This window comes from Saimiri boliviensis, chromosome 16 (assembly GCF_048565385.1).
Source record: "Saimiri boliviensis isolate mSaiBol1 chromosome 16, mSaiBol1.pri, whole genome shotgun sequence".
NCBI lineage: Eukaryota > Metazoa > Chordata > Mammalia > Primates > Cebidae > Saimiri > Saimiri boliviensis.
In genome coordinates this window covers 22,802,645-22,828,280 of record NC_133464.1, presented here as the reverse complement: position 1 = coordinate 22,828,280, position 25,636 = coordinate 22,802,645, and the positions used below count along the sequence as shown (strand labels likewise).

The window sequence follows — 25,636 nt, the reverse complement described above, 5'->3', positions numbered from 1 at the left end:
TATTAAAAAGTTTGTAGAATTATCTTAAATGCATATATAATGAGCTTGTGTGTGTGTGTCCATTTCTAGTATAAATTTATATAAGCAAGAAAATATGTGAATATGAACAAATATTCACTATACTTTTTTCTAAAACTAAAGAGTGACTATGTTATTACAACATTGCTTCTATATTTGTCATATTTCTTAAAATCAGTTATGCTCAATGATACGAACTTTCTGAAAAATGGAATCTAGTAACCAAATTTTATTTGTTAAGTTAACAGTCATGAAAGGAATGAATAGATTTTTTTTTTCTGAAAAAGTACAAGCAATGTTATGGTAATTTATTAAGAATATGAGAAATATATTAATTGATACAGGAGCATAAAATGTCTAGACTTTTTTAATGTTTAAAATGTCACAAAACAATTAAATAATAATTCAATGGGATGAATGACAAAAATTGCTTTGGTCTCTGTTTAAATAAAGCAAGGACACTGGTTACCTGATCTGATGTGGCATAAAAATATTGTTTTAACCAACAGTCTTTCCATAAAGATTGTATTTGTTTAGGAAAATAACCAAATAGACTTTTTAGAGGATAGAAGTTTTAATGTTAAGGCCATGGATGGAAGAAGATACTCATGTCCTACGTTAATTTCTTAGCAGAATAATCAGAAATGCAAAGGAAGTTAGAGAAGGGGTAACAGAGAGAGAAGAGAAAAGGTGAACTCACTTGTTGAGTGGGCTGAAGCTCAAGTTACTGGAAGGGAGTGAAGGAAAGAAAATGAGTCTTAAAGATATTTTTCATTTATCTTAATTACAGATCTTTATCTAACTATTTATTTCAACTTATGTTTTAAAGTAATTGTTTGCCAAACATGTGATGCATAAACGTGAAATTTTAAAGATCCAGACTGTCATGGTCATAACTTCTGATGGTGGTGGGGGAGAAGAGTTGACAGAAATTAAGAAGTAGAAAAATAGATCAAAATATATAATCAGGATGAGACAGGGAATATAACATAATCAGTAAAGGTAACCATGAGTTGCGTAGCTGGAATGCAGAACCTTCAGAGGGGTGAACAGAGCTAGCCTGTCTGAGTTGGCAATATTTCCAGTGAAGGCTAAATGATTGGAAGTAAAGCTCTTTAGAAGAGGACCCCAGGCCCTTGTTTGGAAAGGTCTAGGGTCTGTGTTTGGAAAAATTTTGGCAAACTTTAGCAACTGTGTCACTGACTGTGGGGAGATTGATAAAGATACAGCTAAAGAGAGAGAGTTAGCATTTCCAGTGATAAGTACTAATGGAAGAAAATAAGAATTTTAATCAAAAGAATTGCTTAACTATTAGTTACTGCTCTCAATCTCCAAAAAAAATAAATAAATAAAAATAAAAATAAAAATAAAAGAAACACATAATACAGAAAATCTTTAATATATAAAATATATGTTTAGTGTGAGTCTTATTTGGTAGAGTGGGAAGAAAATTGCTTGCCATCAAGAAGGGGGTGTGCAGCCCATTTAATTCACTCCAATCTCAAAAGAAAAAAAAATTGTATGATGAAAAAAAGAAAAAAATCTTTTCTGTGGTACCTCAGAGGCGTTCAGGGGCTTCAAGATGAAGTTGAACATCTCTTTCCCAGTCACTGGCTGTCAGAAACTCACTGAAGTGGATGATGAACGCAAACTTCGTACTTTTTATGAGAAGCGTATGGCCACAAAAGTTGCTGCTGATGCTCTGGGTGAAGAACGAAAGGGTTATGTGATCCGAATCGGTGGGAACAACGAACAAGGTTTCCCCATGAAACAGGGTGTCTCGACCCACGGCCATGTCTGCCTGCTACTGAGTAAGGGGCATTCCTGCTACAGACCAAGGAGAACTGGAGAAAGAAAGAGAAAATCAGTTCATGGTTACATTGTGGATGCCAATCTGAGCATTCTCAACTTGGTTATTGTTAAAAAAAAAAAAAAAAAAAAAAAAAAAAACAGAGAGAAGGATATTCCTGAACTGACTGATAACCACAGTGCCTCGTCACCTGGGGCCCATAAGAGCTAGCAGAATTTGCAAACTTTTCGATCTCTCTAAAGAAGATGATGTCCGCCAGCATGTTGTAAGAAAGCCCTTAAACAAAGAAGGTAAGAAACCTAGGACCAAAGCACCCAAGATCCAGCGTCTTGTGACTCCACGTGTCCTGCAGCACAAACAGCGGCGTATTGCTCTGAAGAAGCAGCGTGCTAAGAACAATAAGGAAGAGGCTGCAGAATATGCTAAATTTTTGGCCTACACAATGAAGGAGGCTAAAGAGAAGCACCAGGAACAAGTTGCACAGAGAAGCAGACTTTCCTCTCTGAGAACTTCCACTTCCAAATCTGAATCCAGTTAGAAATAAGATTTTTTGAGTTGCAAATAAGTAAGATCAGAAGACTCAAAAAAGAAAAAAGAAAAGAAAGAGATACTAAGAATTTTAACCATAACTGTTATGATGGTTTGAGGTCATATTTTCTACATCTTGACAGATGGCATGTGTAATACAATGTATATTATTCATTTTCTTTCTAAAGTGTCATGAAATATGGCGAAGACATGCCTTAAATTTCTTATATTTCAAATATGAATTTTAAGAGACAAAATGTCTAATTAACAAATACCCTGTACCTGAGATCTTTAGACCTAAATTGGACTGAAATACAAATAGCTGACGCGTTTATCTGATGTAAACACTATCGATAATGTTTCAAATATGTGGACACGGCCACTGATACTAAACCTTCTATTTTTACGAGGATATCAGAATACATTTGGTTCAAATAAGGAACTATCAGCTGAGTGTCTTATTGAGGCAGGTGGTACTGTAGGTGGTTTTATGAGTCAGAATGATCACACAGACCCAATCCTTGGCTCTTTTCATTTTTCCGTCTGTATTCTTACCATGGTACTTCTCTTTTCATGATGGTGAGATCGCTGCTGTAACTGCAGTGATTCTATCTTCCCACATTTATTAAGAAGGGAAGAAGAACACCAAGGGGATTTCCTTCCACTTCTCTCTGCTTTTGTCAAGAAACAAAATATTGTTCCATGACCTCACAGATGACATCTCCTCTCTCTAGTTGAGTAGAACGGAGTAGCACAAGTTCTGCTACTCCAATCGGAGGGAAAAATGGAAACAGATTGTTGCAATTACATACGTTCTTACTCTGGGATCACTTTAACATCTAAGCAAAATCAGGAATCCATTGGTAAAGAAATGAGAATGACAGGCAAGTGACAGTGTCTGCCACAATAAGGAAAATATATATGCTAAGAAGGAAATTGTTAAAGTGTTTAGAAAAAGATAAAATCTAATTATCCAAAGAAAGAATAGGAGGGTATTTTCAATAAAGAGGATAATTTAACACAATATAAAAGAGGAAAAGCACACTTATTGCTCTGTTCAGGGGACGATGCAATAAGGAGATTAAGAACATCCAAAGAAAATAAATCACTGTGAAATTCTTCGGGCAAGTCACTGTAATATTTGATATGTTCATAAAATGTCACATATTTTATGATTAGATATTATCTATAGGGCACACTTTTATGAAGGACAAATGAAAATATCAGCAAAAATAACAGCAAGACATCTGAAGAACAACATAATTAAATATAGATGGCAAGAGTTGAATGGCTAAAATCCATAGCACTAATAATACCAAATGCTGCATCAGCATCTCTCATTCATTACTGCTGAGAATGCAAAACAGGACAGCTAGTTTGGAAGATATTTTCGGTTTCTTACTAAACCAAACATACTTTTACCATGTGACTCAGCAATCTTATCTTGATCTTATTGGTATCTACTTAAATCTGCTAAAAATGTATGTCCACACAAAGACCTGCACATTGATGTTTAGCTTTATTGAAAATTTCCAAAACATGGAAGCAAACAAGATGTCTTTCAATAGATTAATGGATATGTAAACAATGGTGCATCCATACAGTGAATTAATTATTTACTGGAAAAAAAAAAGTGAGCTCTCATGCCAAGAAGAGATATGGGAAAACCTTAAATGCATGTTACTAAATGAACAAAGCAAATCTGAAAAGAGTATAGACTATATGATTCCAATTTAATGGCATTCTGGAAAAGGTGCAACTGTGGAAACAGTAAAAAGATCTGTGGTTAACCAGAGGGAAGGGAGGAGAGAAGAATAAATAGGTGGAGACCAGATCATTTTTAGAGCAGTGAAGATATTGTGCATGATATTACAATGGTAGATACATATCATTATACATTTGCCAAAAGCTATAAAACATGCAACACCAAGAGTGTTTCTAATGTAAATGATGGACTTCGAGTGATAATGATGTCTCAGTGCTAGCTCATTATTTGTCAAAAGTGAACCACTACCACCTGCCTGAGTTCTCAGGCCAGTAGTAGCTCTGTAGTTAGCTGGGATGAGGCTCCCGGAAGGAGAGGCAGGTGGCCATTTTTGCTGCTCCATAGCCGTCACTACTGTCGCCCTCAGGATCGAGAGTGTGTGCAGTGATCGGGGACTGACACAGACCCCCAGCACAGTGCAGCTATTTTCCATGTGGGTCCACACCCTGGGTGCTGCACTCTAGACATGGCCTTCTGACCCAGGACTCCAGCCACCCCCTGCCTTGGCTCTCGGGCCAGCAGCAGCTCCGCATTTCCCTAGGATGGAACTCCCAAAGGAAGCAGGCAGGCCATCATCTTTGTTGCTTTGCAGCCTTTGCTCCTGTTGCCCTCAGGCATGGAAGGGAGCACAGTGGTTGGAGACTGAGGCAAATCCTGAGCACAGTGCAGTAGCCTTATGGAAAAGTGGCCAGACTGTTTTCCACACAGCTCCCCACCTCCATGACTCTTCGCTGGGCAGTTTCTCCATCTTGGTCCGCAGTACAACCACACTTCCCCCATCTGGGCACTTCGGTTGGTAGCAACTCCGCATTTTTCTGAGCAGGGAATCCTAGGAACAACCCACAGCCCCTCTTCCATTGCAATTACAGTGGTAATGCCCTTACTGCCCTCAGACTGGGAAAGGAACAAAGGGGCTGATCACTACACTGGACTGCCAGCACACCACAGCCACTATACAGAAAGGAGTCTGGTCTCTCTTCCCTATGAGCCCCACCCCTCACTCTCCACCAGTCAGTGCCCCCAGCTTGAGAACACAGAACAGCCATATCCTACCCACAGCCAAACCTTTCCACTACCAGTGGCTCTGTGTTTCCCTGGAAAGTAGTTCCCAAAGGCAACAAAAGGCTCTCCATTCCTGCAGCAGTTCTGTCCCTGCTGCCCTCAGACTGGAGAAGAAACAAAGAGCCTGAGGGATTTACTTGTTTCCAACACAGCACAGTCACGGTGTGGAAAGTTGCCCACTCTCTCCTCCCTGTGAACCCTCAACCACCAGCTTTTTGTCAAGTGGGGCCCCCAGCCTGGCCAGCAGTGCAGCAGCACCAGACCCTTGCTGACCATTTCAAGTAGCAGTGGCTCTGCATTTTTCTGAGGTGGAGATCCCAGAGGCAACTGAGTCTGTCTGCTACTGCCGCTGCTCCTCACCCGGTAAGGTGCCCTGATTTGGGTCCAGAACACAGCTGCCCCGAAACAAGCCATGTACACTGATGGAAAGCCACTTTGCATCTCTTTCTGGGATGGAGCCACAAGAGACAAGTAAAAGAATCCTCTGCCTCAGCCACTGCCATGACCTCTCCTCCTGCTGCCTCCTAGCGAGGAACGGAACATAAAGCCTGAGCTTGCCCCAGTGCTGCAATGTGCAGCCCAGGAGTGCCAAGCTGAGAACTGCAGTGAACACTCAAGTAGGAGAGGAGCACACACTTTCAGAGCATTGAGAGGTAGCACAGCTGCAGTCAAGAGGAAATGCAGAGGAGTCACGTGGCTGAGCAAAAGCCTGTCTACATGTCTTTCACTTAAGTGCCATCTGCTGGATCACAGCGCAAACTTCAACACCAAAAATACTAACATACTCTCTTGTGAACCCGTGGGCAAGAATTCAACTACAGATAAAAATTTGCACAAAGCCTTAGCACTCTGGAAACATACGGAAAATAAGTCAACTGACTGTACTCAAATTACACCACAGTTTAAGGAACACCAACCCTTACAGATGAGAAGCACAAAAACTTTAGTATCTCAAGAAACCAGAGTTTCTTCTTACCTCCAGATGACCACACTACTTCACCAGCAATAGTTCTTAACTAGAATGAAGTAGTTAAAATGACAGAAATCGAATTTAGAATCTGGATAGAAATGAAGACTATCTAGATTCTGGAGTAAATTGAAATCCAATTCAAAGAAATTAAGGTTTACAAGGAAACAACATGGGAGCTGATAAACAAGATAACCATTATAAAAAAAAAAAAAAAAAAAAAAAAGAACCAAATTGATCTGATACAACTGAAAAATGCACTACAACTACAAAAATTTTATAGTACATTCATAAATATTAACAGCAGGATAGACCAAGCTGGGGAAAGAATCCCAGAATTTGAAGACTGGCTATCTGAACTAGTCAGGTAAAAAATTTTTTAAAAAGAATTAAAAAAGTGAACAAAACCTCCAAGAAACATGGATTTATATACGGAGACCATGTCTACAACTCATTGGCATCCTTGAAAAAGAGGGGGAGAAAAAAAGCAACTTGTAAAACACATTTTAGCATATGGTCCATGAAAATTTCCCTAACCTGACAAGAGAGGCCAACATTTAAATTCAGGAAAAGCAGATAACACCTATAAGATACTACACAAGAAGATCATCCCCGAGATACATACTCATCAGATTCTCCAAGGTTGAAGTGAAAGAAAAATGTTAAAGTCAGCTAGAGAAAAGGGGCATGTAAGAATTGTTTTAACAGAAACCCTACAGCCCAGAAGAGATTGGGGGCCTAGATTCAGCAATCTTAAAGAAAATAATCTCCAAGCAAGAATTTCATATTCAGCTAAACTAAGCTTCATAAGCAAAGGAGAAATAAGATTATTTTAGACAAGCAAATGCTTAAGGAATTTATTACCACCAGATCTGTCATATGAGAGGTTCTGAAAGGAATGCTAATTATGGAAGAACCATAACCAACCACTACAAAACAAACTTAAGTACATAGATCACTGATACTATAAAATAACCACACAAACATGTCTGCATAAAACCAGCTGATAACAAATGTCAGAATCAAATCTGCACATTATCAATACTAGCCTCAACTGTAAACAAAATTAATGCCCCAATTAAAATGCAAGTGGTGGCAGGCTGGATAAACAAGTAAGACCTGATGGTATGCTGTCTTCAGGAGACCCATCTCACATACAATGATAACCATAGACTAAAAGTAAAGAAATTGAGAAAAATCTACCAAGCAAATGGAAAATATAAAAAAGTTACTATTCTAATTTCAGACAAAACAGACTTTAAATGAACAAAGATTTTTTTTTAAGTTGGGCATTACATAATGTTAGAGTTCAATTCAACAAGAAGACATAACAAAGCAAAATATGTATACACAGCACAAGAGCATTCAATTTATAAAGCAAGCTCTTAGAGACCTATAAAGAGGCTTAGATTTCCACACAATAATAGTAGGAAACATCAACATCACACTGACAGTATTAGACAGATCACTGAGGCAGAAAACTAAACAGACTATTCCTCAGCAAGATGGCCAAATAGGAACAACTTCAGTGTGCAGCTTCCAGGGAGACTGACACAGAAGGTGGGTAATTTCTGCATTTCTAAGTGAGATACCTGGTTCATCTCATTGGGACTGGTTGGGCAGTGGGTGCAGCCCAAGAAGGGCAAGCCAAAGCAGAGTAGGGCATCACCTCACTAGGGAAGTGCAAGGTGTTGGGGAACTCCCTCTTCTAGCCAAGGGAAGCTTTTAGGGTCTGTATCCTGTATTGTGACCTGGATACTGTGCTCTTCCCACTGTCTTCACAGCCCACAGACCAGGAGATTCCCTCTGGTACCTATACCACCATGAGGGCCCTGGATTTCTGGCATAAAACTAGGGGGCCATTTGGGCAGACAGTGAAAAGCCACAACAGTTTTTTTTCCTGACGCAGTGGCACCTGGAATGCCAGTGAGAGAGAAACATTCACTCCCGTGGAAAGATGGCAGAAGCCAGGGATCCAAGTGTTCTGGCTCGGATCTCTTGGCAGAAACCTTAGAAACCAGAAGAGAATGGGGGCCAATATTCAACATTCTTAAAGAAAAGAATATTCAGCCCAGAATTTCATATCCAGCCAAACTAAGCTTCATAAGTAAAAGAGAAATAAAATCCTTTATGGACAAGCAAATGCCGAAAGATTTTGTCACCACCAGGCCTGCCTTACAAGAGCTCCTGAAGGCAGCATTAAACATGGAAAAGAAAAACCAGTACCAACCACTGCAGAAACATACCAAATTGTAAAGACCATCAATTCTATGAAGACACTGCATCAACTAATGGGCAAAATAACCACCTAGCATCAAAATGGCAGGATCAAATTCACACATAACAATATTAACCTTAAATGTAAATCGGCTAAATGCCCCAATGAAAACACAAAGACTGGCAAATTGGATAAAGAGTCAAGAACCATCGGTGTGCTGTGTTCAAGAGACCCATCTCATGTACAAAGACACACATAGACTCAAAATAAAGAGATGGAGGAAGACTTAATGAGCAAATGGAAGAAAAAAAAAAAGCAGGGGTTGCAATCTAGTCTCTGGTAAAACAGACTATAAACTAACAAAGATCAAAAGAGACAAAGAAGGGCATTATATATGGTAAAGGGATCAATGCAACAAGAAGAGCTAGCTATCCTACATATATAGGCACCCAATATCCTAAATGTATAGGCACCTAGATTCACAACCCAAGTTCTTAGAGACTTATGAAGAGACTTAGACTACCCGTTAATAATAGTGGGAGATTTTAACACCTTACTGTCAATATCAGACAGATCAATGAGACAGAAAATTAACAAGGATATCCAGGACTTGAACTCAGCTCTGGACCAAGTGAAACTAATAGAACTCTACAGAACTCTCCACCCCAAATCAACAGAATATACATTCTTCTTAGCACCACATTGTACTCATTCTAATATTGACCACATAGTGGGAAGTAAAAACACTCCTCATCAAATGCAAAAGAATGAAAATCATAATAACCAGTCTCTCAGACCACAGTGCAATCAAATTAGAACTCAAGATTAAGAAACTCACTCAAAACCACACAGCTACTTGGAACAACCCGCTTCTGAATGACTACCAGACAAAGAACAAAATGAAGGCAGAAATAAAGATGTCCTTTGAAAGCAATGAGAATGAGATACTGTCTCACACCAGTCAGAATGGCTGTTATTAAAAAGTCAAACAACAAAAAATGTTGGTGAAGTTACAGAGAAAAGGAAATGCTTATACACTACTGTTGGGAATGTAAATTAGATCAGCCATCACAGAAACCAGCTTTCTCAAATGACTCAAAGCAGAATTACCATTTTACCCAGAAATCCTATTATTGGATATATACCCAAAGGAATATAAATTATTCTACTATAAATAGACATGCACACATATGTTCATGGCAACACTATTTACAATAGCAAAATCTTGAAATCAACCTAAATACCCATCAATAGTAGAGTGGATTAAGAAAATATGGTACATATACAACATGGAATAATATGCAGCCATAAAAATAAATGAGGTAATTTCTTTTGCTGTGATATAAATGGAGCTGGAGGCCATTATCCTAAGTGAACTAACATAGGAACAGAAAATGCACGTGTCTTCATTTATAAGTGGGAGCTACACATTGGGTACATATGAACACAAAGAAGGGAAAAACATACACCAGACCTACTTGAGGGTGAAGGAAGAGAGGAGGGTAAAGAAAAAAAAGTACCTCTTGAGTATTATGCTTATTACCTGGGTGGTGAAATAATCTGTACACCAAATCCCCATGAGACACAATTTGTCTGTATAACAAACTTGTACATCTATTCCTGAACCTCAAATTAAAGTTAAAAAAAAAAAGGGTATCATTCTAGAATGCATATGGGGGCAGGAGGTACATAGAACCATTTAATTTTTCCTTAACCCTAAAACTCTTCTCATAATAAAGACTGTATTTTTAAAAATTGAGAACACTCTTCAAATGTGAATTTTATGAGACAACTTCAAATTACTCTTGAAATATATTACAGAATATTTCAAAATATATACTGGCTTAGGCTACGAATTTGGAGCACTTGTGCGTTTAGTAATGTGAGGTGAAAACTAAATGTATGTATCAGAATTATCAATATTTAACATAATTATTCATTTACTAAAATTAGAAATTTATGTAATTCAACAATATTAGAAATATATGCACTTTACTATGAAATTAATATTAACCAAAATTAGGCATTGAGCAACTGGCAATTTCAGTGGAATAAAATGGAGGAAGGGAATAGTATTATGCTAGATATTCTTTGTAATAATTGAATACCTGTGTAGTTTTGCAATTACATTTGTGTAAGTGTGTACATGTGTGCTTATGCATATATGTATATGTGCACATAAAGGTTAATGAACAAATAAGGTTCTTAGAAAGTAAGTCTGTTGTTTACACAATAAAATTTATTGGGAGTTGTTCAAAAACATCAATAGGACTATTAAGCCAAGCTTGGCAGTATATAAAAACTAAGACCATACCAGAGGAACCATGATCTAAAGAGATCACTACTGCTATGTTGGCACTCTGATACCTGAAATTGTCACAGGCTTGAATTTCAAATTATCTAATTTTATGTGTTTCTATCATTTAATCTAGATTTAAAATGCTGGACAAAAATCCAAATTAAAATAATTAAATAAAGACATTTCGAGTCTCATATCAGTGTGTGAGAAAAGCAGAGATAACTCTGCAAAAGAAAGAATGTGTAGGGAGTGGCACATTGTAACAAATTAGAAGACAGAGGGGTGTAAACTGTCAGCCTCATTCAATAGCTTATTTCTCACCAGCTTCAAGTTTTAACATATGACAATGAACCACTTTAATAAAACTACTTTTTAAAAAGAACAAGACATAACTATTGTTTATAATTCGTTAACATTTGATGATCAACAATATGGGAAAATGAGTTTATTCCAAATTGAAAAGATTATATTAAGCTAGAAGTATAATTATCTGCATGGCTTGTTTTACTAGATTCAGTATGCTTTTAAGACTCCTAGGGAAACTCGGAGTTGCCTCAGAAGCCTCAAGGGATGGCTTGGGAGGCAGAGGGAGCAGAGTTCTGGAGAATTCTGCTTTAGTCATAGCAGTTTTTAAAATACTTGGTACGTTGGAGGTCTGTGTAAAATTTATTATTTTGAAAGCGTTTTGAGCTCCCAAAAAAACTGAAAACCAGTGAGTTATAAAATGGTGGCATCCAACCATGCTGTAAAGGAACAATTCTGTATATAAATGTATTTTGTCATTTAAAGAAAATGACTCATTTATTTCACAAGTGAACTATACTTTATCAAGTGTTTACTACAAAGCAGATACTTTTCTAGAATTTTCAAAAAGCTATTGAATTTAAGTAAGTTTTATAGAAGGATCAGGATCTAGCGTTTGGTAGCACAGCTGGGCAAATATAGCTAATAATAATTTATTTTATATTTCAAAATAGCTAGAAAAGATTTCAGATGTCCCCATCATAAAGAAATAATCAGTTTGAGATAATGAATCTCCCAAATACCCAGATTTGATCATTACAGTTTATATGTTTGTATCAAAATATCGTATGTACCTTATAAATATGTACAATTACTACACGTTTCTAAAAATTAACAATAAAATGAAAAGTTAAATATCTTCACAGGATTAAAAAAAAGTTAGAAATATGTACTATCATTTCAAAACACATTTAGTTTTATGTACTTAGAATCTCTTGACATGTTTTGGTGTTGCCAATTGATTTTCACTCAGTCAAACATTCTGGTTTACACTACTCCATATAAGCCTTGTTCCAGTTGTGTTGAAGCACCAGGAGGTTCAATGGGTTAATGAGACTGATGTAATATCTCTCTACTGTACACTTGGAATCTCTTCATTACATTAGCAGAACGCTGTCAGCAAGCCCATGCTTTCTTCAAATGTGCACTTGCACAGGCTGTACAATACCTAAGGTGAACACTAATGTAAACGATGAACTTTGGGTGATTATCGTATGTCGATGTAGGTTTATCAGTTGTAAAATATGTACCACTCTGGTGCAGAATGTTGATAATGGTGGAGAGTATACATGTGTAACAACAGAGAAGATATAAAAAATCTCTGTACCTCCTTCCAGATTTTGCTATGGATCTAAAAGTGCTCTAAAAAAATCAAGCACTAAAATTAAAAAGTGCACTCAAATGTACCGAATGCCACATAGTATCTGCAAATAGTTTAAGTCTAAAATGCTTCAGCCAAGAGGAAAATAAATTTTTACAGTAATCCTCTTATTGGCAAAAATTATCACTTCCTCTTAAACAGCTGTTAATCACCCACATTTAATCTCCAGTTTCTAACCACAAAAGGAAACTAGAAGATATATATAGTATAGAGAATATCTTCCTATATATAGAGAGAAAACTTTAAAATACATTTTTGTATATGCTTTTCATACAATAAAATCTGCTTTGTCTCTTACTTCTAGCTTGTTAGAGTTGGCAGAGCTATTACACACATTTGCATCTTTTGATTACAGCCTTTCTTTTCTTTATCTTCCACATTGGAACACAAGTATGATGCCTAGAGATGTAAAAAGCATTTTGCAAGAATGAAAATGAGTGCTACATGCTAAGGAAGGTGGAATGAAAGGTTAAAAAGTGTCAAGGTCGCTGAGGACATAACGGAACTGTCGTACTTCATCTGAATAGTCTTAATTACTACGTATGGAACAGAAAAAAAAATTCCTATCTGTTGTAGCCAAATTACTGGTTCCTTCAACTGAAAGTAATTCTAATTGATATGACACCTGCAGATATTTATTGATTTATTATGGAAGTTAGAAATTGAGATGATGAAAACATATAGGTGAAAGGAGGTAGAAGTTTATACATATTCTACTTTTTTTATGTTGCCGCACATTACTATAAATGTCCCAAATTAAAAACACATATTCAATATTAAATGTATTTGTGAAACAATATTTTAATTTAATGAAATATTTTTGTACATTTTCTGTAAAAACATTCACAAATATTGATGGATTTTTAAATTTATAAATTGTACAAATGCATATATTTTTCCAAGAACAAATAAGAAATATCATTAATTCAATGAAGGTAAAATATGAGAAATTACTTTTATGTGTTTTTTTAGTCCATATTCAACTTAAAGCAACTCACCTAGATTATTGGTCATGATTCAGTTTGTTTATTCATTCTGTATAGAAAAAAAATTTTTATATAATAAGTGTTTGCATGAGGTTTTATAGTGCTATTTCTGTAAATATTACCTGATTAATTATGAAGATTTTCAAATTAAATTCAAGTCTTATAGAAGAAATGGACCTATACATGGTGCTCAGATCAGATCTGCGCAGAACACTCCTAATTATTATAGCATGGACCCTGTAGGAAAACAGAACAAAAAAGCAGTCACATACTTTTGCTAAAGACAGAAGTGAAACAGGATTTGTAGGGCTAAATTATACAATTTGCCAGTTCCTAGATTTTATAACATAAATAGAAAAACAAAATAACCTATTTAAAAACCGTTTAAATAGCTATGCTCTTACAGGTTTTCAATTTATAAATTGCATATTTATGTAAAAATTGTAGACAGATTTTGTCCATTCTCATTAATTAGAAGTCATCATATGCATCTGGGCAAGATGGCTTACGTCTGTAATCCCAAAACTTTGGGAGGCTGAGGTGGGTGGATCATTTGAGGTGAAGAGTTTGAGACCACCCTGACACACATGGTGAAATCTGTCTCTACTAAAAATACAAAAATTAGCCAGGCATGGTGGTGGGCACTGTAGTTCCAGCTACTTGGGAGACTGAGGTAGGAGAATTGCTTGAACCTGGGAGGCAGAGGTTGCAGTGAGCCAAGGTCATGCCCCTGCACTCCAGCTTGGGAGACAGAATGAAACTCCATCTTAAAAAAGAAAAAAAGTCATCATATAAAAAAAGTTTATAAGCCTGAGTATGCAATGTGTAAATCCTAAGTAAGATGTTGGTCACACTTGCCTTTTTCTCTCGAAGTGAGCTTTGGTTCATTTAACACAATTTAGGGGTAGACATTTTGTTTCATTCTTCTTTTATAACAACAGAAAAGGAAATTTTCAACGTAACATTTGAAATTGTTCGGGGGCTTATGACTGTATTTTTTTTCTTTATCAGATTGTTTCTCAAATGTATTCATAATTTTGAATTTTACAATGTATTTGGTCAAATTTAGACACATGCAAACACACACATACACACACACCATTTTTATACTATATTCTCATTTTCCTTTTTATGTCTGCATATCAATTCCTCAATATAACGTTAAGATCTTTAAGGGTTAAGATGATATCTTGTTCTTGTCAGTTTCCAACATTGATATGGTAAATATTGCTCAATGCATTTACAATTCAGTAAAAATTGATATAAATCTTAGGAGTATATTAAATCTTTTGTACGCACTCTTAATTCAAGAAGCCACTACAGGAGATAACATGTTTATGTAAAATAAAAATTTACACAGAATTATACATATGAATTAAATTCCAAAGGGCTTTTATAATGCTTATACTGCTGTGCTCATTTTTGCCTACTTTAGAATTAATTACCACAAATTTCCTGAGGTAACAGATATTCAAAGGGAGATATAGTAGTGAAATAATACTTATAGCTAATCAAATAGTGTCTAGTATATTAAAAAGATTGATGGACTGATTATATTGAAATGTTTCCCAAAATAAAGCACTTATAAAGATAGCATTCAATGTACAGATTAAACAAATTTTCGGAAGTATTCAATTTAATCCTATGTGATCTACATATTCTTTCAATTTAATATACTGTGTGAAATGTAAAACACATGCATACTAAGAAAAATGAATGAATTATTATTATATGCTAAAGGTAATCACAGAGATACAATAGCAGAGGGCACAGTAAAAGATTAAAGTGATGCTGAGTTTTCATTGATATATGTTCTGTCACAGAAAGTTTAGGCCACTAGTAACAGAGTATATAATAAAAGATTAAAGAGATACTGAGTTTTCATTGATGTATATTTTGTCATAGGACGTTTAGGCTGTTGTTTTCCACACACCTCAAGTGGTAAAATAAATACCTTTTAGGCAAATAGAAGGTTTCTGTAGGCCAAGGTAGTTTAGTATCTGTTCTGGCAGATGACATGTGCAATTTTTCACCCTCTCTGAGACCACCTGAAGAGCCGACTTTGTGTGCCCAAGTGGTTATTAAAATACCTCTTTGTAAGTGTTTACCTGAAGGCTACAGGAAAAGTGAGGTGTCTTCTCAATTCTGGAGAAATTCAATTTTAAAAAGTTGATTTTAAGCTCTATTACACCTCAACTCTGTATTTTCCATGGTTATGTCCGATGGAGGGAAGGGATAGAAGGAAGGGATGTCTCTGTTGGAAAATAGATCTGTGGTGTCAAAAGACACTATTTGAATTCTCATCTTCAGAACAGTGAAAATAATTGATGGGCAATCAGTAAAGCCGTTCTGAAAAATACAAATACAAAGACTCTTTAGAAAGGGGAAACAAAATAAGAATGCACCTAGATTCTTGCTACTATTTCAACAAAAGTAACTTCTGTCTCTTGAACATACTAGGCATTTTCCTGACTCTTATTCTGCATGGGCAGTTTTCAGTTAGAAATTCAAGGGAAATTTATTTTACCTCCTTCGGACTTACTCTAATCACATTCTCTCAGTAAGCCTATCTTAGGCCACTCCACCCTCCAGGCCAGCACTCCTAATCTTTCTCACCCTGTTCTATTTTTTTTCTTTTTTCTGTAATATTTACCTTCTTTTTACAAACTGGACATTTTACTTAATTTTTTTATTGTCTGACCGCTTCTTGTAGAATGAAAGTTGTGCAATGGCAGATGCTCAGGAAATATCTGTGGAAATGATGGGTGGATAAAGAAATAATAATCTATACATATTTATTTGGTTTTAATAGGTGCCATGTCCTTTCAGAGCACTATAGATATATTTAATAGGTGCCATGTCCTTTCAGAGCACTATTTTCTCTGTGTTTATGTAGAAATCTTCTGATGTGAAATATAGCTATCAAATAAATGCTTAAAATGTGATCAATACGTATGAAATATTATGGGAAATTATGGAAGATAATGATACCATATCCAGGGCTTCAGAGAAGTTTCACTAGGTAATTGAGCTAAAATTCTGTTCTGATGAATGAGTAAAAAATTTTCTAACAGGTATGAGCAAAAAGATTTTTGTTTGCAAACATTGTTTGAGTCACCTTGTTTGTGGACTTACTACAGTTTTCAGACTATACTCAATCTTTGTCGTCAGAAATTTCTCCTCATTCTTTCTCATGTGACCCATATTCTCCAAAATAAAAGTAGAATCAGTGTACTGATTGACATAGGCAGTCAAGACACCCTTAAAAATGATTGAATATTAAAATACATAAATTATATATGACAAATACTTGTTTTATTTTATATACAAGCAAAAAGGAGCTGCAATGAATATTGTTATATCTCTTACTTTTACACACTAAATTTATCAACAACCACTGGTTAAACTACAGCTAATAAAACACAGTGTAAACTCTGACTAAAAGTATTTCTAACTTACAAGAAAAGGTTTGTCTCCTTTCCTCATGATGGTGAGGTATAAATAGTCTATGGACCACTAACTAGAGCGGAAGGGGTCCACACAAAAGATACATTGGCTTTGAATTCTCATCAGACAACTTGCCCCTCTGCGTATCCCTTTTTCCCTGGCAGAACGAGGTGAAGATTAGAAAAGGGAAAATTGTCTGTGTTGAAGTGATAAGAATCATCAAACTTCCTGGGTTGCGTGTGACTATGATCAGGAGAAGGTGAAACAGAGAGAGTCTGTGAATTCCTATGGGTCAGTTCACGAAGTGACTATCTCATCTCAGACAACACCCTCACTCGCAGGATAATTTGGTTTTGGCAAATATCATAACAGGCTCTTTAAGAATATCTACAGGATGGATCTGCTCGTATAATTGTGCAACGAATGCACTGGTAGGAATCGTTTGCTCCGCGCTATGGGAAAAAAATCTGATGTAGATGTTAATATTTGATAACATTAAGAGATGAGAGAAAAAGCTGTACAATCCTGGTATTTCTGAGATTTTGGTCAGCTGTAAGCCAAAGAGTACATATTCATAATTTCTTATTTGTCTAGCACTTTTATGGCAAGACAAAATAAGGGAGCAGGTTGAGTCTGTGCATGTTTCCAAACTACTCACAGAGGAAGGGTGAGACCAGTAATTGGGTGTGTGGAGTACCCTTGCAGGACACCCATTCAATATTCTTTTGACTATTACAGGGAGGAGATTTTTTATTAATCACCAAGTATTTGATGACTTCTTCTCAAGATTTATGTAAAACAAAAGACACAATTGAATGTGAGGGCTATAATTAATGCTATTAGTCTCATAATATTGTTATTTTCAATTTAGGTTTTTTACCTCTTTATACCATGAGTAGTTGGAGAGATTTTTTTTTTTTTTTTTTTTTTTTTTTTTTTTTTTGAGACGGTGTCTCAATGTGTTTCCCAGGCTGGAGTGCAATGGTGCCATCTCTGCTCACTCCAACCTCGACCTCCCAGGTTCAAGTGATTCTCCTGCCTCAGCCTTCCAAGTAGGTAGCTGGAATTACAGGTGCCCACCAACACATCAGGCTAATTTTTTGCATTCTTAGTAGAGACAGGGTTTCACCATGTTGGCCAGGCTGGTCTCAAACTCCTGACCTCAGGTGATCCACCAGCCTAAGCTTCCCAAAGTGCTGGGATTACAGGCGTGAGGCACTAGTCGGAGAGGTTCCTACATGCATGCAACATATTTATTACCAGGTAGACATTTTCTTCTTCTCCATAAAATCCCTCTATGTTTTATTTCCTTAAGAATAATGCATATTTGTGGTTATGCTCAAACCAGGTGTAACTGTTACTCAGCTAGTTTATTTTTTTAACTGGTTTATGTCTAACTGACTATAGTCTTTGTCATTCCCACCAGCTGCACACTGAGACAGCTGTGCCTCCCCCTCTTTCACTCAGAGCAATTTCCAGGGACTTGTATTTAAAGGAGAGTGAAATGTTGTCTCTAATTATAACAGCAATCTGTTCCGCAGCAGTTTTCACACTCTACTTACATTCCCTACTGTGTTTTTCCAATAGTTTTAACCTTTCTTGCATTTCTCTAATTTTTGTTCTAAGCCCATCAAGCTGCTGATTAACTGAATTATTTTTCAAGTTCATTACTTCTGGCACACTTTTTTGAAACATGTATGGTTGTTTGCATTGATGTTTAACATTGAGTTGGAGTTAATTCTCCAAATAACAAAGACAAGGTGAACTGTCGGGTGATTCCTAAGGATGACTAGTCTTTGATATTTATTTATCTTATGCTATTAGTGCCACCTACCTTACTATGAATAAGAAAGAATGGGTGGAATAAAAGTGTAACTTAGAACAGAGGCCCTCACACACACATTAATTCTTCCATATAATTCCTATTTAACAAAAGAAGAAAGTATAATATAAAACAGTTTTAAAAATCTGCTTAAGAAGTATGTCAAGCAAATTAAGCCTCTACTAACTCTGTAATGACATGCATTTTCAATCTCCAAAATACAGCCTTAATTCTATAATTTTATAAGTGTCTTTTGTAGTTGTTTGAACCTGGTTTTAAATTTCATGAGATAAATGGTACAAGGCCAGTCTCTGACCAAGAACTCAAGCAACTTTATGTGCTTCATGCTACGATTTTGATACAACAGTCACAGAAAGAATTTAAATCTAAAAATAGTTTGTTTTCTTAATATTCAGGAATTTAATGCCTAAAGCATGAGAAAACTTAAAATCAACTATATTTTATTGTCAACCATGTGGTTATATTTTATATTCCAAAAGTTATTTAAAATATATTCCATATATTATTGCCTCTAAATTTGTTTTTTAACTTAAGAATTTAGTTGTTTTATCATATGTTTTTCAGATTTTCATGACACATTCTCATCAGGAACATTAAAATTATTTTACAAGTTTCTGGAAAATATGTCTTCTCTATTATTTATTTGTGATTGTTTTTAACAGATTAGAGAAGAACCACTATTATCTTATTATTTTTCTTTGCTATTGAAATAGGATATTTTATTCGAAAATACTATTTGCCTTATTATAGATTATATATTTTAAAACATTTTGTTATTGATAACCTGCCACCTGACTTAACTTTACTATTAAGTCAAAATATGGAATTGATTATTTCAGGTATTTGATGTTCATAATCATGTTGGCTGAGGATGATCAACTCCCTCGCCTTTTTTTCATATTTACATCTCTTGCATCTTTTCTGCTTCTAATACATCTTGCCTTGCCTCCAGAACAGTTACAATAACAAGGTAATCTTAATTATTCTTGTCTGTTCCTTAATTCTTAATCAGAATGCTTCAGGTGTGTTAGTATTTAAATTTGATTCTGGTTTGAGATTTTTCTTATAAATACCTCCTTATTTAGTGTGTAACACCATGAAGAGGGAACTGGTGTGGAGAAGTGGTGATGGGCCAGAAACTCTTGCTGTTTTTTAAATGACTGTCCTAGCAACTTGGAATTGCCTTTCTCTAAAGCTTATTTTCTTCCGAAATATAGATGTCATAATTTTTTTAACCATCAGCGTATACTACTACAAAATTCTTAATGCCCCTTCTTTTACTCGTTAGTCTATATAAGATATGAAAATAGACACTACGTGACCTTTATTCCTTATAGCAACATAAAAAGTGTACAAAACGAATGCCCCAACTAAAATTAGTCAATGCATTTGTCTGTTTCCTATACACATGATGTTACTTTCCTAGAATGACATCATATATTTCTAATTTTAATGGCAGGACAGATACTGGAGTGGTTTGTTTTATGTGTTTCTCCAACTGGAAAAGAACTGTTCCTCTCCAGGGAAAGTTGGAGAAAGAGTTATTTTACCCTATTCAATTATGTTTACCATATTTTTCACAAACTTACACAAAATGGGTATGTTGGATTCTTATCCAAATTCTAAAAACAACTATAATACCACCTATTTCCCTTCACCCACAGAGACCTAAGTTGTAATCTAGAGAAAAACAGAAGTTTTAGAATCAGAAGGATCAGGGTAGGAAGCTACTTCTTGTTTACTTGCGTGTATAATCAAGAAGAAGTGGAACCTCACAAAAGAATGGAATAGATGGCCACTAACATCCCGTGTATGTGTGTGTGCATGCACACAGTGAGCATGTGAATTCAAGCCAATGAAGTGTTTATGTTATGTATTTCCACTGTTAACAGTCTATGGAACATTAGTCAAAGTTATATCCCACAAAAAGCAATCGATGCAAATACATTCATTCATAAATGAAAACATTTCCACTCTCTCCCTCCCACTGTAGTTACTATGGATAAAGTAAAAATGGGCACTGTGCTTTTTATTAGGTATAATAATTTAATTCCCTCAAGAAGAGCTGCTTTACCAACTTAGTTATAATTCTTATCCAGCCTATATTGTTAAAAGAAATAAGTCCCTATGTTAGACCCTAATGTAAATATAGTTAGAGTCCTCTTTAAATTAGTAAACAAGAACTTTTCTAGCTTGTGTGTGTGTTTGTGCATGCACGTAAATATAAGAAGATTTCACACCAACTTCTACCCTCAACAACGTGTCTTTGGGTGCAAATAAATAGTTGGTTTTAAGGATGGATATTTCTTGTCATAGCACTTGTCTCCTGACAGTTACTCAGTGATGAAAAGCTTAAAGGGGCACTGCGCTCACGGTGAAAAATAATTCCCAGGACTTGACAGGGAAGAATGTACTCATTCCATGCCTAGGGCAGAAGTCTGTTGAGAAAAACAGAAGAAAGACAGTGAGTAAATTCATCAAGACCAATATCGTGTATTTCTCCCCCTGGCCTGATGGCTGATTAGCACTTCTCCCGTAGGCAACAGAACTGCAAAACCAATGCTACAAAACAGAAGCACCTGTAAGTCCATGGGAGCACATCTTTGCTCAACAAGGGATCCTGACAACTAGCAACTAACAACCATCTGCTTGAGACACAGTTCGTGTTTGTAAGATGCATCAGTTCCCCTTTCCAGCCTGAAGCCTCATCATCAAAAAATGCTTCCAATGCTTGGTATCTTGAATTATAGAATTATAAACTATTAGAGCTTGCCTGCTGGACAATTTTTTGTGAGGCAACCCTCAAACTTTCCAGAGGATAATGAACGTAGGCTAATTTGATGGCAGTCCAAGGTCATGCATCTATTTGGAAAAGAGATCGGAATAAAATCCAGATTTCAAATTCCTGCTCTAGAGTTCTTTTTATACTGCCTTCCTTAAATAGTTATTTCTTAAAGTTAAACTAAAAGTAATCAAGTCAGAGGAAGCCTCTGAATTAACATGCCATTTTGAAGACTATGATTTTTCAAGATAAACCTTATCCCCAAGCAATCAGCAGTTGTTTAAAACTTCACAACAGATAGGCTATGCTTTTTTTTTTTTTTTCTTTTTTTGCCAGATCCCCCTGGTGAATGAGCAGAGAAACTGTTGAATTGGCAGCCCAAGTTTAGGAAAACAATCTGTAGCACTGGAACAGTGAAGCTAACTGGCACATATGGACAGTGGAAACACGACCATGGCCTCATTAGCACCTTGTGTTAAAAACTGGAGCTAAGCAGTCAAGTGTGAAGGTGAGGCAGGCATGGAGAAGGTCTGTGCACCCTAAAATGGACATGTTTTGCTTCACTGTGGAGTTTTTCCTGGTTGTAATTAAAGCCTGATCCTTTCCAGCTGCAGTGGCACAGATTGTTTCAAGATAAACTCAATCTATAATTAAAAGTCTCATTAATCACTTCTCAAATTATTTGTTGTAATATAAATGGAGATGGAAACCATTCCTGCTGTGTAAAATGGTTGCAATATTAGTAATTGTGACTGTAACAGATTTTAATGGCAAAGGAACCTCTCTGTTACTGTTTATAGTTTTTCATTTTCACACCTCCATCACTAAGCAAGCAAGTGAATATCCAAGTAATCTTGAATCCAATGTGTTTTCCATTTTTAAATACATTCAGCATATTTAAGCCTAGTCATTGTGACATAAGAATTATAGTTCATTGTGATTTCAGATTAAATTTATTAAATAGACTCAAAGTACCTAAATGTAACTGGACAAAAAATGAGATTATTTAAATTTTATTGTCACTGAAAATCCATCCAGATACTTATTCTTAATATTTCTAGCTACCAGACTTTGAGCTTTTCTCTTTCCTAGAATTCAATCTTCATATCAACTTTATGAGTTTATAGAAATAAAGGAACTTGCCCAAACTAATGGGAATAATCAACAGAACTCTAAATAGGTGACAGTTTTAGTTGTGGTTCTATGATAAGAAACTCCCCAATATTGCGTGTGACCAAATGTTCGTTTCACTAGGAGATATCCAGGTTATACTTCTTGTCCCTGAGACCCTTATGGTATATTTAGCAGTGTTCTGATTCGTTGTTGTTTAAAATTATTATCAACAGTTGCATTAATTTAGAACGATTTTGGCATATCTTTAACTTTACTTTCATATTCTGGAATTGTCCCTAGAGTATTGTGTGAGACACTCATGGGTAGAGAGTTGAGTTCTAACACTTTTCAGTCTGAAAGACAACCAAAAACCCAGTTTTAATTTCTGGACCTTTTCCAGAAGCAAAAGACCCAACATCTTTAAGGATATCATTCTAACTAACAAAATAAAGTTCTCTCTTCTACGTGGCTCTCTTTGCTGACCACCTTAAAATAGCTAGTGTGCCATGGCTCTTGCTGAAGCTTAGAAGACACCAAAAGCCACGAAGGTTAACAAGAAATCCTGGCAATTTTTTTGTTGGCTGTATTTTAAATATACGTATTATACAAAGACAGAGTAATCCTGCAGTAGAATACATAGTAGTCCGGATGATTTGTTATAATGATTATTTTTGTCATTTGTGGTTAGAAAATGCAGTTCTTTATTTGTTATATGTTCACAATTTTGCCTTTGTTGTTCTCTATTATTTAAAAAAAAAAAAAATTCAGCAGCAATAAGCCCAAACAAGTACATGTGCCATGGAAAAATAAGTTCTGAGTCTCTATTGTTTAGGATAGTTGATATTGAAAATGTAATCACACAAAATGTTCATACACATTTACCACCCACATTGGTGACACAATGAAGCACAAGAGAACTCTGGGACTTGAATCTATTGGACAAACAGTTTAAATGTAATTAACATGTAAAAAAAAGTATGTACCCAAATATAAGAATTTAACAAGAGTAACTGCTGAAAGTGTGTTAACATACCTCCCTATGAAAACTCAATTTGCATTCAAAGATTTCTTTCCAAAAATGTATGCACTATTTTCATCTTCAAGTTTTCTTATGCACCATGAAAAATTAAATAACCTTATAGTAGAATGGTTTATAATCCCAGGATTGCTGGGTCAAATGGAATTTCTATTTCTAGGTCCTTAAGGAATCGCCACACTGTCTTCCACAATGGTTGAACTAATTTACACTCCCACCAACAGTGTAAAAGTGTTCCTATTTCTCCACATCCTCTCCAGCATCTGTTGTCTCCAGATTTTTTAATGATCGCCATTCGAACTGGCATGAGATGGTATCTCAAAGTAGTTTTGATTTGCATTTCTTTAATGACCAGTGATGATGAGCATTTTTTCATATGTTTGTTGGCCTCTTGTATGTCTGTTCATATCCTTCACCCACTTTAGAATGGGCTTGTTTGTTTTTTTCTGGTAGATCTGTTTTAGTTCTTTGTAAATTCTGGATATCAGCTCCTTGTCAGATGGAGAGACTGCAAAATTTTTTTCCCATTCTCTTGGTTGCTGATTCACTCTAATGACTGTTTCTTTTGCCGTGCAGAAGCTGTGGAGTTTGACAATGAGAACACATGGACACAGGGAGGGGAGCACTACACACTGGGGTCTGTTGGGGGGAAATGGGGGAGGGATGGGGGTGGGGAGGTGGGAAGAGATAGCATGGGGAGAAATGTCAGATATAAGTGAAGGGGATGAAGGCAGCAAATCACACTGCCATGTGTGTACCTATGCAACAATCTTGCATGTTCTTCACATGTACCCCAAAACATAAAATGCAATTAAAATAATTAAAAAACATTAAGTAACCATCAATGTGTGGCTATGCTCACTGAACTCCATAGATAATAAAATGATCCCGGCATTTATCAATGCCATTAGATACTTCAAATACAAAATCAGTTGATTTCTGATATAGGTTAATTTTTTTAATCCTATTTGTAAAATCCAAGTGAAGTCATTATGAATTCATTCTGTCAAAGGTTAAACATCAGACCTTACTCTGAATGCTACTGTAAAGTTATTATTAGCTGTCATATTTTACCAATTGAAATAGAACCTGTAGTTATCCAACTTTACTTATACATACACATACACATACATGTAGACAAAATGTAATTGAAATACAAAATTTTAGTTATGTAGCTCTTGTACAAAACAAAACAAAATTCTGTGTATTATGTTCTTTTTCACTAAGATACCCATTATCAGTTATATTTCAGAAATGGCTGTCTTTGGAAAATTATTTTATAAATCAAACTAAAAACCATGTGTGGTATTTAATGTTATGTAAGGCAATACCTATATTTCAGTTGACATTTATTTAAAGTTGAAAATTTTATTCAAAATATTCACTGAATAGGGAACTAAATTATAATCCTTTGTAGATTTTAGTATGTGTAGTTATTTAAAACAGGACTTAGAGCTTCCTGTTTTTCCAGGAAGCACCCAGATGGCAGCATGTGTCTCCCCACCCATTCCCACCACTGGTAGCCAGGCAAGACCACACCTACTAGAATTTCTAGCTCATTGGTACTACTTCTGCCTACATTTGCCAAAAGGTGCAATCTCTATTGCCCTAAAAACACCCAGATGGCAAGTGGGGACAACTCCACCCATCCCAACTGTCATACCCAGAGGAGTCACAGCTGCCAAGTCTTCTACCTCAGTACTCCTGCTTCATGCTGAACTCTTCAGGCAGGCACAGATCTGGTTTCCCTATGAAACACACAGACAGCAGATTGGGGCTGACCTGGTAAGGATGCCATTTGTATGCCAGCTGCAACCCCTACCTGAAGGAGCCCCATTGACCAGAACACCAAACAACAGAAACATAAGCCTGGAGACCATAATCAGAAGGGGGCTTTTCCAAGACCCAGGAGCACAGTAGAATAGAAGTCAGTGAACCACACACATATTATACCCTAATAAATTCCCAAGGGCATGAAGAAAGAAAATAATCAGAATATATCCAAAGGACAGTAACTTCAAAGATTGAAGTAACATCAGTCCACACAAATGGGAAAGAACCAGGGCAAGAACTCTGAC

The 25,636-nt window shown here is 35.9% G+C and overlaps 1 pseudogene; it reads left to right on the top strand.

Annotated features, from left to right (window-relative positions):
* Positions 1-1,600: 1,600 nt before the first annotated feature.
* On the top strand, positions 1,601-2,366 carry LOC101047251 (small ribosomal subunit protein eS6-like; annotated as a pseudogene).
* Positions 2,367-25,636: the final 23,270 nt, after the last annotated feature.